This window comes from Macrobrachium rosenbergii, chromosome 47 (assembly GCF_040412425.1).
Source record: "Macrobrachium rosenbergii isolate ZJJX-2024 chromosome 47, ASM4041242v1, whole genome shotgun sequence".
Classification (NCBI taxonomy): Eukaryota; Metazoa; Arthropoda; class Malacostraca; order Decapoda; family Palaemonidae; genus Macrobrachium; species Macrobrachium rosenbergii.
Genome location: NC_089787.1, coordinates 43,185,031 through 43,202,226, shown reverse-complemented (window position 1 = coordinate 43,202,226; position 17,196 = coordinate 43,185,031). Strand labels below are relative to the sequence as shown.

The 17,196-nt window shown below is 42.8% G+C and overlaps 2 long non-coding RNA genes across 2 annotated transcripts in view; one reads left to right on the top strand and one right to left on the bottom strand.

Annotated features, from left to right (window-relative positions):
* The window catches only part of LOC136830814 (uncharacterized), a 252,854-nt gene extending 238,911 nt beyond the window's left edge, over positions 1-13,943 (bottom strand). Inside the window, exon 1 of the long non-coding RNA XR_010850754.1 lies at positions 13,687-13,943. This is a non-coding gene — a long non-coding RNA (uncharacterized lncRNA). The remainder of the gene's footprint in view (positions 1-13,686) is intronic.
* A 294-nt stretch (positions 13,944-14,237) lies between these two features.
* The window catches only part of LOC136830815 (uncharacterized), a 136,740-nt gene continuing 133,781 nt past the window's right edge, over positions 14,238-17,196 (top strand). Inside the window, exon 1 of the long non-coding RNA XR_010850755.1 lies at positions 14,238-14,496. This is a non-coding gene — a long non-coding RNA (uncharacterized lncRNA). The remainder of the gene's footprint in view (positions 14,497-17,196) is intronic.

The window sequence follows — 17,196 nt, the reverse complement described above, 5'->3', positions numbered from 1 at the left end:
GTGAAGGATGTAAGACTCGTATGACGAAAGTGACTTATGATAGTCATATGATTTTCGCTAAGATCTTCTTATGTGCTCTTAATGTCTTGGATGGGATGAGAAAATTGTAAAGTTTTAAAGTCTAATTTGGATAAACTGGATAGGGATAGGAAGAGGAAGGCGGCTGTTAGAGCTGAGGGTAGAGCTCTAAGTTTAGAACCTGTCTCTAACATTCAAGTCCCAGGCCGTAATATTCCTCCTTCTCCTGCCCTTGTGTTATCCCCCATCCTTAGTCCTCCAAATCAACTCCTGTTCCTGGCTCCCATGCTTCTGATCCTGATGCCGTGTCCAGCCTCGAGTGTAAGTTTGACCACAAAATTTATCTTGTGGTCAACACTGTATCTAAATTAGGCGGGTCGGTTAAGGTCCTGATGGATGAAATTCAAAATTTTAAACAAGTGTCAGTGCCAGCGTTAGTGCCAGTGGAGGAGTTGGCTGTCCGTCACGCTGATTCTCCTTGACGAAGGCCACTGTCACACTCCCATGAACCTGGGGGTAGACATACCAGAGGTCCAAAGGAGGTCAGTGGGGTTTGCCCACAGGCAGTCACCCCCTCATCCAATTCTGTGGTGCATAGTCCCAACAGCTGCTGGAAAGGTGTCGCTGTGAGTGTTCACCAGTTGTTGTTGGATTCCGATCTCTCCAGTCTGGAGAAGAGACGTCTGTGGCGTTTTCCGGGGGAGTCTTGTCCTTTAAAGAGACGTCAGGGAAGAGAACTCTCTCCCATCTCTCCCAGGTGCACTAGAGATCCTGCTCTTAGTCCACAACCAGGTTGCAGTAAGCAGCGCAGTCCAACATGTCATTCTGCCGATCACTCCCATGCTGAATGTCAGTTGTTGGTTCCTATGCGCTCTTCCAGCAAATGTTCATCTTCTGGGGGGCCCCATGAGCAGTCAGCATATTCGCGACAGTGGCATCCAGTCCCTGAAAGCCCGTCTCGGACTCCAGAGCGCCCGTCTCGTAAGAGCTTGTTGTCTTCCGGGTGCCCGGCGCCAACCGAGTGCCCACATTCTTCTGCTGCGCCTGCCTTAATGTCGTCTGAGGATCCCTCTTTTGCACATGTTAAGAAGCAATTAGATGATGTGCTTGGCTTACTGCGCAAAGTGCATTCCTCACATAAGTCTTCTTGAGAGGCGTCCTTGTCTCCCATGTCTTCTGAAATGGAAGAGGTCGTCCAGGAACCTACACCTACTGCTTATGCTTCTCTTATGAAGTACTTTTTAGCATCTTTTCCTTCGCACTCCCAGCCAACAGCTCTGGTTTCGCCCGCTTCTACATTCCTGATGAAGAATCAGACAGATTAGCTCTCAACTGCCAAAGATGGTTTTATCTTCCTTAGCTAAGAAGGCTCTCAAGGAAGTAGAGGATTGGTTATCTGTTAAGAGGGAGCAAGGGAAGGCCGCTTTTGCCTTTCCTCCAGCAAGACTGATGGCTGAGAGATATCTCTCCTATTCGACAGGAGAAGCTCCATCCTTGGGAGGTGCTGCCTCTTCCCAAGGTGACTTCTCAGGATGATTACCTCGGCGAGACATTCTGCTTTTTCTTCAGCGAAAGTATTTTTCACCTCATCAGAATCTGACCATTTAGTCAAACATTTTATTAAGAATATTCCCTCATAGGGCACCTTACATGGAATAACTCAAAAGGAAAAAGGACTAAGCAATCAATAAATTCAATTCAGTATGATTCACTGTAGGCAAATTTGCCTCTAAAACCTCTCTCACCAGTGCCTTTGGGGGGAAAACCACTTTGATCTCTCTCTTGTCCAAAGTGCTGTCAGAAATCCCTTAATTCCAGGTGCAGACCTGATCAAAGCTAATCGTCACCCGAGGCAGGTCAGCTGGTGGGCTAACACTTGCATTCTGCCATCTTGAAATCACAGCCATGCTGCCTGCATTTCCATGTGGGCAGAGTGATCACAACGCCATCAAGGAAGAGAAAGACGTAGCTTCCAAAGCTGTAAAGGGCCTTGGAGAAAGAAGTTCGGGCTTAGAATTCAGTCGGTGGCCCCAGCGGAGGGAGGTTAGTCCCTTGCTCCATTACACTGCCTATTTCCAACATGTGGCTAGCAATATCAAAAGTAACTTTTGTTGTGAACTAATTCACTTGCCCTCCCTCTCGCTGGTCCTCATAAGTAGAGAACTTCAGCTCCTAAAGAAAGGTAATGTACCAGGATTTAAGGTTTTTCATCAGCCACATCCCCTATTTGCCTCCAACTAAGGTCTTTTCTTTTCATAGTGCAATATGCCTACAGTGAGACAGATCTGTCTTCTGACTAGTTAGGTGCTTTATCCTGTGTGGATAAAGCAGTGAGGGATGGCTCCTCGGAACTGGCAGCTATCTTCGCTATAGGACTTCTCAAGAAGAGGGAGTTGTGGTGCTACTTCACCATGAAAGGAGTTACATCTATCCAAAAATCTGCTCTTCTGTGCTATCCTTTGGACAGACGCTTCTTGTTTCCGCAGTCGGTGGTTAAGGAGATTGCCACTGACTTACAGAAAAAGTCTATGGAAGACCTTTCACCTCAGTCAGCAAAGCGCCCCAAGGAACCTCCTACTTTGTTTTCATTGTCGATATCTCTTCTACAGCAGCAGCCCTTTCGAGGAGAAGACAGGGTTTCTCTAGGCCCCATTCCAAGGTGCATTTTTCTGTCAAGAGGACTTCTAGCAAACTCCCTTCCAGAAAATGATTCTCCCATCCTTTCTGTGCCTGTAGGGGCCAGTCTCTCTCCCTTTTGGAAGAGGTGGAGTGCCAAACTCGATTCCTTTCATATATTACCCTCCTCTTGTAACTTTGCCGATCACACTGATGGCATACTCAGAGGGCTCAGAGAGGTTTATAGCTCTCAGGGAGGAAGTGTCAGCTCTCCTAAGGAAGAAAGCCGTATAAGTGGTGGAAGATCGTACTTCAAGAGGTTTTTACAACCGCTTGTTCGTTGTCCCCAAGTCATCAGGGGGTGGAGACCTGTCCTCACTGTGGGTGCACTGAACTTCTATATTCAGAAAAAGTTCAACAAAGAGACAAACCAGTCAGTGTTATCCTCCATCCAGCAGGACAACTGGATGATAACATTAGATATGCAAGATGCGTATTTCCATATTCCAGCCGGAATCCAGGAAATACCTGAGATTTGTCTTCGAGTGCAGAGTCTTCCAGTTTCGAGCGCTGTTTCAGTCTTTCCACTGCTCCTCATGTATTCACGCGAGTACTGTCTCCTCTTGCATTGCATTGCTCCCTGTCGCAGGAGCAATGCACGAAGGATCTACAAGTAACACTTCTCCTTGCCAAGGAACTCGGACTTCTGATAAATCAGGAGAAGTCTCAACTAGTCCCAACTCAGGAGATTCTCTATTTAGGGATGAAGATCAACTCTCTGAGTTTTCAGGTTTCCCCCCCCCCCCTCAAGAGAATAGAGTCCTGTCTACAGTCAGTTCAAGATCTCCACTCTCTTCCAGTTTGCTCTGCGAATCAGAGAATGAGTTTGCTGGGAACCCTCTCATCCATCAAACAGTTTGTGAAGCTAGAAGACTTCAAATGAGGCCCCTACAGTTTTTCCTAAGGGTAAGCTGGAACAGAAGGAACTACCAGATACAGTGACGTTTTCAATTACGGCAGAGACAAAGAAGGATCTCCGGTGGTGGACGTCCACTGAGCCCCAACCTCTCATTTTCTGCAGACGCCCTGGACCAAGGTTGGGAGCACTTTTGGGCATCCTAGAAGTTTCCGGCACATGGTCTCCGGAACAAAGGAGGTTGCACATCAACATCAGGGAATTGTCGGCCATTCATTTAGGCTTGAAGCACTTTGTGGAATTAGTAACAGACAGAACCATGGTGGTTCATTCAGACAACACCACGGCTCTCTCATACATCAGGAAATAGGGCGGAACCCACTTGTTCTCCCTGTGCGAGGCAGCAAAAGAGCTGCTCATTTGGGCGGACCAGAATCGGGTCAGGATCACTACAAGATTCATTCAAGGGAGGATGAATGTCCTGGCAGACGAACTAAGTCGACGGGGACAAGTCCTCTTGACAGAGTGGACGCTGAATTCGACAATGTGCAAAACCCTCTGAATTTGTTGGGCAGACAGACAGTAGATCTGTTTGCCACATCGAGGAATTGCCATCTTCCCCTAAATTGCTCTCCAGTTCCAGACCCATAGGCATGGGCGACGGATGCCATGCTAGTAAACTGGGTGAACCTGGACCTTTATGCCTTTCCCCCTTTCAACATGGTGGGAGCAGTTCTCAACAAGTTCCATTCTCACGACAACGTGTCTATGACACTGATAGCTCCCTTCTGGCCTCTCAAGGAATGGTTCCTGTACCTTCTAAAGCTAATTGTGGACTTTCCAAGGCTTCTGCCTCAAAGTCCACATCTTCTCAAACAGCCCCACCTCTGGAAATTTCACCAAGGCCTATCTGCTCTAGCTCTGACAGGATTCAGACTATCCAGAGACTTGTCAGAGCGAAAGGGTTTTCAAAGCAAGCTGTGGAAGCTCTTACCAGATGTAAATAGCAGTCTACCAGCAGAGGATACCAGGCCAAGTGGGCCAGCTTCCGCAAGTGCTGCAGCGACAATAATGTCTTGTCTGCTAAGACCACTGTAGCTCAAACAGCAGACGTCCTTCTTTTCTTAAAGAACAATAAGAGGCTCTCATTATCGACTACTAGAGGCTACAGATCAATGCTGGGGTCAGTTTTTAAACAGGGGAGTAGACTTAGGTACTAATCAAGACCTTTGTGACTTAATTAGGTCTTTCGAGACTACTAAGCAGCCGTGAGACGTATCTGTTTCATGGAATTTGGACATGGTACTGAAATGATTAACAAGCCCCACTTATGAGCCTCTCGGTTCCATTTCTCTTAAGAATTTAATGAAGAAGACGCTTTTTCTAATAGCTTTGGCCATGCCTAAACAAGTGAGTGAGCTGCAGGCAGTTGACAAACAAATTGGTTTTTTGTAAGGAGATGCTGTCTGCTCCTTTTCAGTTGGCTTCCTAGCTAAGAACGAGTCTCCTTCTAATCCCTGGCCACGCTCGCTCTCCATTAAAAACCTTATGGATATTCTAGGACCAGAAGAGGATGAAAGAGTCCTGTGTCCAGTAAGGGCTTTGAGGTATTATTTAGACAGGACAAAAAAGACCAGAGGCCCTGCCATTAACCTCTGGTGTTCCGTAAGAAAGCCGACTAAGCCAATGTCAAAGAATACATTGTTATTCTTCCTTAGAAGCCTTATTTTAGAGGCACACTCTGAGATACAGTACAAGAGGATGATCTGCCTTCTGTCAAGGTGAGGGCACACGAGATTAGGGCTGTTGCCACGTCCTACGCATTTAGACATAACATGTCACTCTTGGCTATCCTCCAGTCGACATACTGGAAATGCAACTCCATTTTTGCCTCGCACTATTTATAAGAAATGAGACAACATTTGAGAACCGCAGTATCTTGGGTCCGTTATTGGTGGCTGGTGTGGTACTGGAGGAAGCAGCATAGGAAGCACCACTTCCTATCCATAACTTCTTCACCTTGAATTTTGGGTACTGAGTTCTTTTGGGAAGCCTGGGGGGTTATATGTACCTGGAGTGCCCACCAGTCTGTGGTAGTAGTATGATAGTTTTTAATTTTTATGGTGGCTGGTGCAGGTAACGTTTTTTTATGTGGTCATTTTTTATTTGGTACTGCACCCAGGGCAAGGGCAAATTTTTTCTTTGTCGCTTTTGGGTGTTCGGAAGACTCCTTCACTCAAAAGCTCCCTCTGTAAAGTAGGGACTTATCTCAGCTATTCTACTAAGTCACTACAGGTCAAGATGAGCACCGACCAAAAAGGCTGTAATCTCCTGCTGTAGCTCTCTTACCAGGTAAGGATACAACAAGCACATTACCAATGCTAACAGATTTTATGTTTTAGACTCATCTTCATATCTGACTGTTTTTGAAACAGAATAGGTCCATTTATCCCACCTATGTAATTACTTGGTTAAGTTACATATATGAAAATGGTATTTTCACAATAAAATTAAGTTTCATATATACTTACCAAGTAATTACAGATCACAGCCCTCCCTCCTCCCTTCTGATGGACAACTAAGCACAAAAGAAGTGATTTTCTTTGTGTTGTTGTACCTATCATTCCCTGTCAAAGGGCAGGGTTGTTACCTACACTTACAAAAAATGAATCACTACTGCAAACTTCAAATTTTTAACTGCCGATCGAGTAGAAAGTATACCTGGTAGCTATGTAAGTACTTGTTAAGTATATATGAAGCTTAATTTTATTTACGAAAATACCATTTCAGAATTTATCGCTATATGCAGTACGCTGTACTGCCAAATTTTTTAGCAATGGGGTGCGGGTAGGTGTCTTTTGGCTAAGTAAAATGTGGCACCCTCATTTAAGTGAAGAAACATTAGATAACAATGTATCTCTTATGTTTTACTCTCATTTTATTAGCAATGGGGATTCCAGGATCCTTCTCAGATATGAGTTGGCACCCTGGGCTAGGTTAGTTGAGGATGTACTCCTATATTTCACTCTATGACATATGGCACCCTAGGACAAGGTGAGTAAGGGAGTCCATGCCCCAAGTAGGGCCTAGTGCCTTAAGTGACAATAGATTAGGTATTTTTTTTTACTTTAATACCAGTTCTTGATGTGAAAGGTTTTTAACTTTGAGGCATTTACCTCTTTAATACCAGTTCTTGATATTGGAGGTTTTGAATTTCTTGCTTTGCTATCTTCTTGACATACAGTACTTAATATTACAAGCATACTACAATCCATTGCAAAATTTACTGTTCACTCTATATTTACCTGTAGGTGCACACCATGTGGCCTACCTGCCAACAAATCACACCACACCCTGGAGAAAGAACCATGCAGTTGACATGAGGTCAAAAGAAAACACAAAATCCCAAGGCAACGTTTTTGGCGAATATTTCCAACGTTGTTATAGGCACTCCTTGATACTGTACCAGTCTATGTATCAAAACACCATTCATTTAGCTATGTACATATATTTCACAACCTTATTTTTTATACTTATATAATTGTATGTTTGCCTCTGTGAAGGAACATAGAGGCCTATGCTTAATCCCTTTTCCTTACCTGTCAAAGGCTGGGACTACGTTACGGCCCGAAAGGGTTTTTGACTTGTGTGAATTTTAGATGAATAAATCAGTTGTAAGCTGATATGCTTTTGCTTACACCTCACTCTCACACTGGTGACCCCAGAGCGACCTGAGGAGGCTGACGCAGAGATGACCAATCACGCCAACGAACCCCACACCATCAGCAAGAACCTTGTTGCCGCCTCCATCCGATTGCTGCCCTTCATGCCCCACCACCCAGAAGCATGGTTTTTCTGGGTGGTAAAACCTCATCGATGTGAAAAACAGATGCAGTCCTCGAATTCTGCTGGACGATGTATTTGAACCAATAGCAGCATGGCTCGATGAACTAGACACCCCAATAACATATGTTACATCCTGAAGGACCAGCTGAAGTCATCCTTCAGCACGCCACCAGCCCAGAGAGCAAAGAAGTTCCTGAACTATGTAGGGATACCAACAGGTGACGAGAGACCATCGCATGTGTACAAGCAGCTGCGACAACTCATCCTACCATCCAAAGACAGGGAAGCCGAGTCATCCTTGGATCTGGTGAGGGAAGTACTCCTCACCAAAATACCCCACCAGACAGTAGCTGCGCTGCTGAAAGACTCCACTATGCCCATAGAAGAATTTTTGGTCATGGTCGATGAGGTCCATACAGCATATAAAGCAGCAGACCCTGCAGAGCAAGCATCAGCAGCACATCGTGTCAAACATTCATTCGACAGTGAAGGAAGCAGCAATGACGACGAACCAGCCACCCCCACCTTCAAGAAGGGTTTCCCCAAGTGAAAGCAACCACAAAGAAGACAGGAACCCACAGAAGGAGTCTGTTTCTTACATTGGAGATTCGGGGTGAAAGCAAGAAAGTACGACAAAGGCTGCATAATCTCAAAAAACACCCAGTTGGGTCGCAGAAGCGATCCAACCATACTGTCAGCAGGGGGGGGGCAGACAGGTTGCCTTGTGAGAGAAATCATGCCTGCCCACCACTGTCTTTCTTTCAGGTATGAGAGACGGACAGAGACGGGCTTCTTCATTCGAGATGAAAGAACCAACATGGAATTGTTGGTGGATACCGGAGCCTGCAGGTCTTTTATCCCAGCAAGGCCAGCAGAACTGCTGAACCTGGCCCTACCACCCAACCTGCAGGTCTCTACCGCCAGCAAAGCCCCATTAGCCATGTACAGAAGAAGGGCGATGAAAGTCAAATTCAACAGAAAAGACTAAGACTGGTCCTTCATAAAGGCAAACATAAGGTGTTGTTAGAAGCAGCCTTCCTGACGGCGTATAACATCCTAGTCGACGTAGTGAGAAAGGAACTAGCCATGAGATCCGCAAAGAATTCATCTCCTCAACAGTCCAGCAGACATACAAAGACTTCAAACAAGAAGCAGAAAGTTTGGCCTGCCAACACCAAACCAACAAAGCACAGAATAAGGCATCAATTCCAGACAGAAAAGGTCCCCCGATACACTCAAAATTCAGACGGCTGGCACCGGAAAAACTTTCCTATGCAAAGAAAGTTTTCAAGGAAATGGAAGAAGCTGGAATATACCAGAATGGATCTAGCCCATAGACATCATCACTGCATATGGTGCCTAAAGCAGATGGAACGTGGCACCCCTGCGGAGATTACTGATGGTTGAATGTTAGGGCGAGGCCAGACAGATACCCGCTAGCTATAGTGGATATAATGAACGAAATGAGTGGAGCAAGAATGTTCACCAAGATCAACCTACTGCAAGGTTATTTTCAATTACCGGTAGCAAAAGAGGATGCAAAAAAGACGGCAATCATCACCCCCTTCGGCACCTACACATTCAATTACAGCTGTTTCGGCCTCCGCAACTCTGGGGCATCATTCCAAAGATTGATGGACGAGATATTGTGGGACCTTCCGTTATGTGTAGCATACATGGATGATATACTAATATTCAGCCCGAACATGTGAGAGAAGTGTTAAAGACTAAAAGAAAATGGGTTAATGGTGAGAGAAGACAAGTGCAAATGGGGAAAGAGAACAGTCGATTTTTAGGACACAAAGTGAGCCAAGACAGCATAAAACCACTGCCTGAAAAAATACAAGCAATAACAGAGTTCCCCAAACTCACAACAGTAAAAGCAGTAGAAAGTGAACAAGACAATGCATTTAGGTTAGCAAAAGAAGCAATAACAAATGCAATGACTCTAATTTTTCCGTTACCCAACAGAACCCTTACACTGACAACCAATGCAAGCAACACGGCGATGGGCGCCATACTCGAGCAGGACACTGAGGATGGTCACCGCCCGTTAGCTTTCTACAGCAAAAAGTTAACGACGACAGAGCAGAAATGCTCAACGTTTGACAGAGAACTCCTAGCAGTCTACAAAGCAGTCTGACACTTCTGCCACATGCTCGAGGAACGGGAATTCGTGATACAGAAAACCACCCACCCCTCATCCACGCCTTTACAAAAGCGGCAGACGGGTGGTCAGTGCATCAACAACAGCACCTGTCAATGATAGCAGAGTACTCCTGCACGCTCAAGTACCTGACGGGCTCATCAAACACCATGGCAGATGCCCTCTCCAGAAACTGCGTCAACACAATCCAGCTTGGGTTCCCATATCCTGAGATAGCAGAAGCGCAGAAGGAAGACAAAGGACTGTAATGACTATGGCGGATAAATCCCGCCCTCAAATGGAGTGACCTATCAATCAACGAAGAAATGGCGACCATCACCTGCGAGACAAGTATGGGATGCCCACAACCTTACTTGCCAGAGGGTTAGCTTTCAGCCTCACCCACATCCTATCCCACCCATCAGGCCAATCCACTGCCAGAATGATAGCAGGGCAGTATATCTGGTGGGGCATGAGAAAGGATGTCAAGACATGGGCAAGATAATGCATCCCCTGCCAAACGTCAAAAATCACAAGGCACATGGAGAGCAGGATAGAAGAATACAAGATGACGTCCCGCCGCCTTGCATACATTCATGTCAATGTATTGGGCCCCCTACCCCATCAAGGTACAAATATCTATTCATGATAATATATATATATATATATATATATATATATATATATATATATATATATATATATATATATATATATATATATATATATATATATAGGGTGGCTGGAAGCAATTTCCATCCAGCAGCAGACGGTGAAAAGCTGAGTTAAAGCCCTTACTGACTAGGGCAGTGGGCACAGTGTTTCCCATATCATAACCAGCGTCAGGGGTGCAAACTTCAACTCTGTCCTGTGGAACACCCTCGCCGACAATTTTGGGACCAAAATAACGCACACTTACTAATGCTTGACTACAATAACACCCATGCATTCACAATGGCTCATTTTAGCCTACAGAGATTTCCTACGGCGTAAACTCTTTTTGATGAAGTCCACCGCCTATGACCCAGAAGCAAACAGAATAATGGAGAGGCAACATAGATCATTAAAAGCCTCTCTAACCGCCAGATGCCAGGGAGGCAGCTGGAGGAAAGAACTGCTGTGGGTCATACTGGGATTAAGAACAACGCCACACGAAGCATTCAACACATCCCTGGCCAAAGTCCTCTATGGCCAAGCGTTGAAGTTACCAGCAGACACATTCCCAGACAACAAAACCCCAACAACATCTGAAAAGAGAAAAGCAATAGTGAAACTGTTACCAGCAAAAATGACGTACCAAGCAGACAGAAAAGTGTTCGTCCCTGCATACTTAATGAACGTAATGTACACACTCATCTGGGTTGATGCACACAAATCCCCCTATCCCCAGCGTACTCCAGCCCTCACAGAATCCTTCAACAACAACCGAAAATGTTCCAGATGTTGGTTGACGGAAGAATGATGTGGGTTTCATTCGACCGGTTGAAACCAGCCTATATACCGGACACCAACCAACAGACGTAGGCTTTCTCCTGGGGGGGGGGGAGTACTGTTGGCATATGCGATAAACCACGCTGCCTACCTGCCAATGAATCACACCACACCTCAGAGAAAGCACCACGCAGTTGACACGAGGTCATTAGAAAACACAAAATCCCATGACAATGATTTTGGCGGATATTTCCGACGTTGTTATAGTCACCTCCTTGATATTGTACCAGTCTATGTATCAAAACACCATTCATCTAGTTATGTACATAGATTTCACAACCTTATGTTTACACTTAAATAATTGTATGTTTGCCTCTGTGACGAAACACAGAGGTCTATGCTTAATCCTTTTTCCTTTCCTGTCAAAGGTTGGGACTATGTTACGGCCTGCAAGAGTTTTTGACTTGTGTGAATTTTAGATGAATAAATCAGTTGTAACCTGACCTATGCTTTCACTTAAACCTCACTCTCACATACCAATGAATATTGTTACCAACTCAGACATTAAAGTTCTTTGTTCATGTTCTGAAAGTTATACAAGTGGGGTTTCTACTCAGATTTTGTATCCCTGTGCACTGTCAGTAAGAAAGGCTAGTGTATTTTCAATGTACTTGTTATTTTCATCAGGATATGTACATACTGTACAGTACATTGACAATGCTGAAACCTGACTGGTTCTTTGTTTTACCAATTAAGTGGGATTTTAGAATTCAGGCATTGCTGAAAAAACTAGCTTCAGTTCTTGATCAAGGTTCGTTTGGTGCACATGTAACTATTGTTCCATGAATTGTTTCAGCTGCAATACAGCAAAATGTCATGCCAGATTTATTAATTGAGTTTTGAACGTTTCTTTATTTCTGCTGGCAAGTTGGTAGTTTTAAAGATACTGGATCCCCTGATATACTACAATTAACGGGACCATAATGGGAAAATTTTGGGATGGAGAAAACAAAATGAGCAAAATACAAGAATGTACTGTAACATCCCCATGACACTTTGGCAATTGCTAATTCTGAGTAAGGGAAGGTTTACAGAATGTTTCAAAATGACACAAACTGCAGGTAAGTATTGACCTGGAGACCTAGGTTACATTAGATGGGGGAGGAGGGGGGGAGGGTCCACCGGTGGTAAAGCCCTCCTGTTCAGGTAAAGGGTTGGCATTCAAGGTTAGGTTAGGGGTATTGTTTTACTTTAAACCATTATCACATTTTGGCCTTGAAAATATCAACTCTTATGTTTTTACGTTTGCTTTGAATGTTTCTGAAAATCATTTTGCTAGCCAATGAGCACTTTTAGAAATTGTGGACCCCACCCTTATATCCTACAATTTGAGGAACAACAGTGAGAAAGAGGGATTTTTGGGTAGAGGAAAACACAAAATGAGTGATATCCCTTAATCAATGGTTGAGTTCATGTAACAACTAATACCATGCATTAAAGAGGGATTTTTTAAGGGTGGAGGTTGCTAAAAAACAAACAAAACGTGAAAGTGAAAAACACTGGATAATTATTTTGAAGTCTAGTTTGCAATAATAGTTTGCAAGTTTTACCATGTTAGGATAGGTTAGGTTGGGGTGGATTAGGCTATTGGCAGGCACAACCCCCAAGCCAGGTAAGGTTGCTTAGGTTGCAACAAAATACAGTATTTTTATTTACAATGCCACAGGTTAGGTTAAAGAAGGTCCAGGGAGGGTGTAACCCTGCACCAGGCAAGGAGCTAGAACCCAATATTAGGTAGGTTAAAACACATCCTTATATCCCACTCATCTTGCGTTTTCCTCCACCCGAAAACCCTTTCCCAACTGTGGTTCCCAATAACTGTAAATTTATGGGGGTTCCAATATCTGTTAAAACTAAAAATTTGCTACCAAAATTAAAGTCAACAACATCCAACACCCATATTTTCAACTCTGGTATATAGTTATGGTTAACAGTAGAATTCTACTCAAGTAAATTATATTGAATCAATAAGTCTAAATTTTCCCTCGGTAGAACTAAGTATTAGCTCCACATCGGGTATTACCTTGGAAATTGACTATTTCCACAGCATTTTGGTTTTTTATCAAGAATTTAATTATTTTTTGTCGCCTGATTGTGATTGGCCTCAGAACTGATTATATTTTTGCTATCACGCATGCGCAGTGTTATGGGGGAACTTTTGGTAAAAATGGAGTTTCCTAATGTCTCGTATTTGCAGAACCGTTCCATACAGTCCTTGCGGAGCTACTACTTAGAAATACCTTTACCTCCTTGAGGCTTTATCCTCTAGACTACCCTGAGCAACAAAAGGCTAGGCCAACTAGGCTACCAAATCGAGCACCAACATAGGCCTATCACCATAATCAAGATTTGTACTTTACCTTTTGGAAACATACAAATGTCCCTATAAATAAGAAACTTATAAACAATAAAAGCTATAAAATCACCTCTATACAGGCTAATTTTATATTAATGGGAATCAAAGCACACGACTTGGCCTATCCTAGTCCAAGGTAGGTCTAAACGAGCCTGGAATAGCCAATAGCCTAGTTTATAGGCCTAGCCTATGAATGAACATGAAACCTTTTCAATGCTAAATACAAACTTATAGCATTGGTGTCTGCTTATGTGGGCCATAGTTCATTAGAGCTTACAAAATATTTTTAATACATACCCACGGTTACAGGACTCTCCAAGGATCTTCCTTTAGACACCCGGCTATTTGAATAACAACCATCACGTCAGAAAGATTTCTTTAAGTCTTAAACTAAAAAAACGATTTACTGCCGGTCACAACATATAAACACACATATTAAGCTTAGTTTTACGTTTCGAGTTACACACCGCGAGGCTAAAAACAACGAGCGATATAAAACAATAGTTAACAGGTGTCCAGAAAGGACGATTTGACAAGGAAGAGAATGATCTTCCCTCTCAATGTCTCGCGAGTTTCGAAATCCGATTACAACAAAGTGAACTGCGAAGCTTTGTCTCGTTGAACACTAATTATTTATCGGCATTTCTTCGTTAATATAATCGACCTGCGGCTGTCTTATCAATCCTCTTATGATTAACGTTGGAAGTTGAACATAATATGATTAATTAATAATCAAAGAAGCAAACAAAAAGTTTCACTCTGAAATGATTCGGAGCTTCGAATGAGTTGTTTCACCTGATTCGCAAGAAACGATTCACAAGAGTCTTAAGTCTGAGAAAGTGTTTTTTGTAGTGATAAACTTATCCTTATACCCACTTTCTTTCGTGACATAACTCGTGGTGTATAACGGAATACATACCGTAGCAGTGGACTTTTTACGAACCTTCAACGTCAGAATGACAGATGCATACATCAAAGGAATGGCAGTGATATGAACTTGGAAAAAACTTGCACTAAGCCATTTTGGTATAGGCCTACGTAACATAGCTTCTGGTTCCAGACTTTGCAAGAACTTAGTTTACCATTGCGGATTCACCAGCACCATGGGTAAGTTGTAATAAACTTTGCCAGAGTTCTTCATGGTATTTTACTGTTTATTCGTTTTTGTTATCTTATGGTGACTTATGCAAGGCGTTGTGCAAGACCCGCAAACTCAACTGGCCAGATAGGCCGACATAATAATATGCAGAACCATTCTGATTTAAAATTTAATTTTTGAGTACATTATCGATTTAAAAGCAACTTTTACCGATTCTGTAGAGGGTATTGTTTTATTTTAAACCAACATTGCATATTGGGCACGAAAGCATTGTTTTCTTTTGTAGCCTATGATATGTTCTTTGAATGTTTCTGATATTTGTTTGTTAGCAGTTGAATACTTTTAGAGGTGATGGACCCTACCCTTATATCCAGTCGTGGGTGTCCACAGTGGGAAAATGCGGATTTTTGTTTTGGGGGGGAGCAGAAAATGAGTGAAATACGAGGGCCATTGTTAGTTCTCATTCAGATTAAGGTTAAAGTCGTACAATGTTTTCAAACCAATATCATGCACTAGAGTAAGGACCTGATACCCTAGGTTAGGTTAGGCTGTGGTTGGTTTGGTCACTTGCTATTGAAAAGAACGTCAGAAATGCTCAAAGCACACATTAAAACATGGCAAATGACATTTTCGTGTTCAGACTGTGATAATGGTGTAGGTAATTCTAAGCCGGCTGTCTGCGGTGAGCTAGCCTATGGCAATTGATGTTTTCCTGTTATTTTGCCTGCTGAACAGAAATTTAAAATAATATTTTGTCGGTCGGCTGTAACTAAAATGTAATTGGTCCTTGAAAACTGCATGTCTGTAACAGTGGGTCACACACAGCTCAGGGGTAAATTACAGTTTAGCAGCAGTCGACCGGCAAAATATTACCGTAAACTCTTGTAAAGCAAGTAAAATAACATAGAAAAACGTCAGTTGCCATAGTCTAGCCCCACCTCCACTGCACACTATTCGAAGCTTTTGTAATCGGGAAACAAAACATTACCATTTCCGCTTTCAACTTGGGTGGCCTCTATAGGTTGCCGTGGCAGAATGGCGCTGCATGCCCTATCTGCATTTTTAAAGATTCCTGGCAAGCTCGTATGTTCTGGCAAGAGGTAATTACTTTAAATTCTTGTTCAGCAAGTAAAATAACTCAGGAAAACATCAATTGCCAGTCTCGCGCTAAGTGCAGAAAACTGGCAGCTGCTGATTGGTGAACCAAAAGCTAGCACATGCGTGTTAAGGCTTAGAATCGGTAGTACTAGTAATGAATGAAAAGTGCCTTTGGAATGGCTCCCACTATCCATTTATTCGCCCTTCTTTTTATGCTTGTTTTTCGTGTTCCAAATGACATATATAACAGGAAATAAACAATAAGGTACCCAAACTTTTTCCCAAGTTATTTACCCCACCAAAAACCCCGAATTCCCAACGGGTCCCCTTTTCTGTTAGCTATTCTCGAAAGAGTTTTACCACACCAGTTCTAAGATAATTTACAGCTTAATTACAGCCAAATAACAAAATATTACTTTAAATTCTTGTTCAGCAGGTAAAGTTCTATATAGAAAAACATCAACTGCCATAGCCTAGCTCACCACGGACAGCCAGCTTAGATCTACCATGGTTTAAAGTAATATTTTACCACAGCTTTCATGTGTGTATCCGTGATTTTTATGAATGTAACATTCATTTTAGTCGGCAATGTTTTGTCACCCCAATTACAACTGCCACCCCACCCAACCCCTACCCCTATGTCCGTGTCTGACAACAGTGGTCTCCATAGTGGGAAACAAAGGTCTGTGGATGGGGAAAAGCAAAAATTAGGTAAAGAAACGCGTTCTAACTTAACTGAGGTCCCTGGTCTTCCCTGGCTTGGCTCACTGGGACAGTGAGCAAAATACAGGGATACATATAACTTAAACAAGGTACCCTGGCCCTAACTGGACACAGGGAGGGGCAGAGGGTCCTGGGCTCCTATTAAACCTAAACATGCCTTTTTTAATTATTCATTGTAAAGAATTAAAAAGTATCCTTGTTGACCCAAAAATTTTTGTTACTGGTGTCCTCTTTCAGTTTTCACAAAGTAACTATGTGCCCTTAGGCCTCTCCACAAGGTAGCTTAACCCCAAGAAAATGATTTTCTATTGTGGGACCTTACTATGCTACTAGACTGAAAGTATTAGTTGTGATGTTTAAAGCCAACATTTCCAGTTTTATTCAATGTTAAATTTGCCAGAACCATGGTAAAAACCATCAGAAAAGCCTCATTGGACATTTAAAACAACCTACTTCTCAAGTAATCATAGTTTTCAGACCCTGCTCACATTAAATACAACATTCTTGCATGAATTCACAGTATTATCCATATTCATGGCACAGAATACAGTAGGGCCAGATTCTACGAATGTAAGATAGTAATGCAGTTCAGACCCAGATGAAGCTATCAAGGTTGAAGATTTTTTCTGGGATAATAGCATTTGTGTATGTAAGTATATGATAGAAGTGAGATAATTCTGAAAATCACATAATTACTCCAGAAATTGATAACAAAATTGCCTCTCATAGAAGAATTTTGTTTTTATCTAATTTGATATACCAATAAACACTTTGTTACTTAAAGTTGATACGTGTTACCTCATTTTATATACTTTAGAATGTAATTGTAGTATGACATTATCTGGAATCGCCATTGGTTTTTGTTTGTTTTTCATCAGTTTACCAAT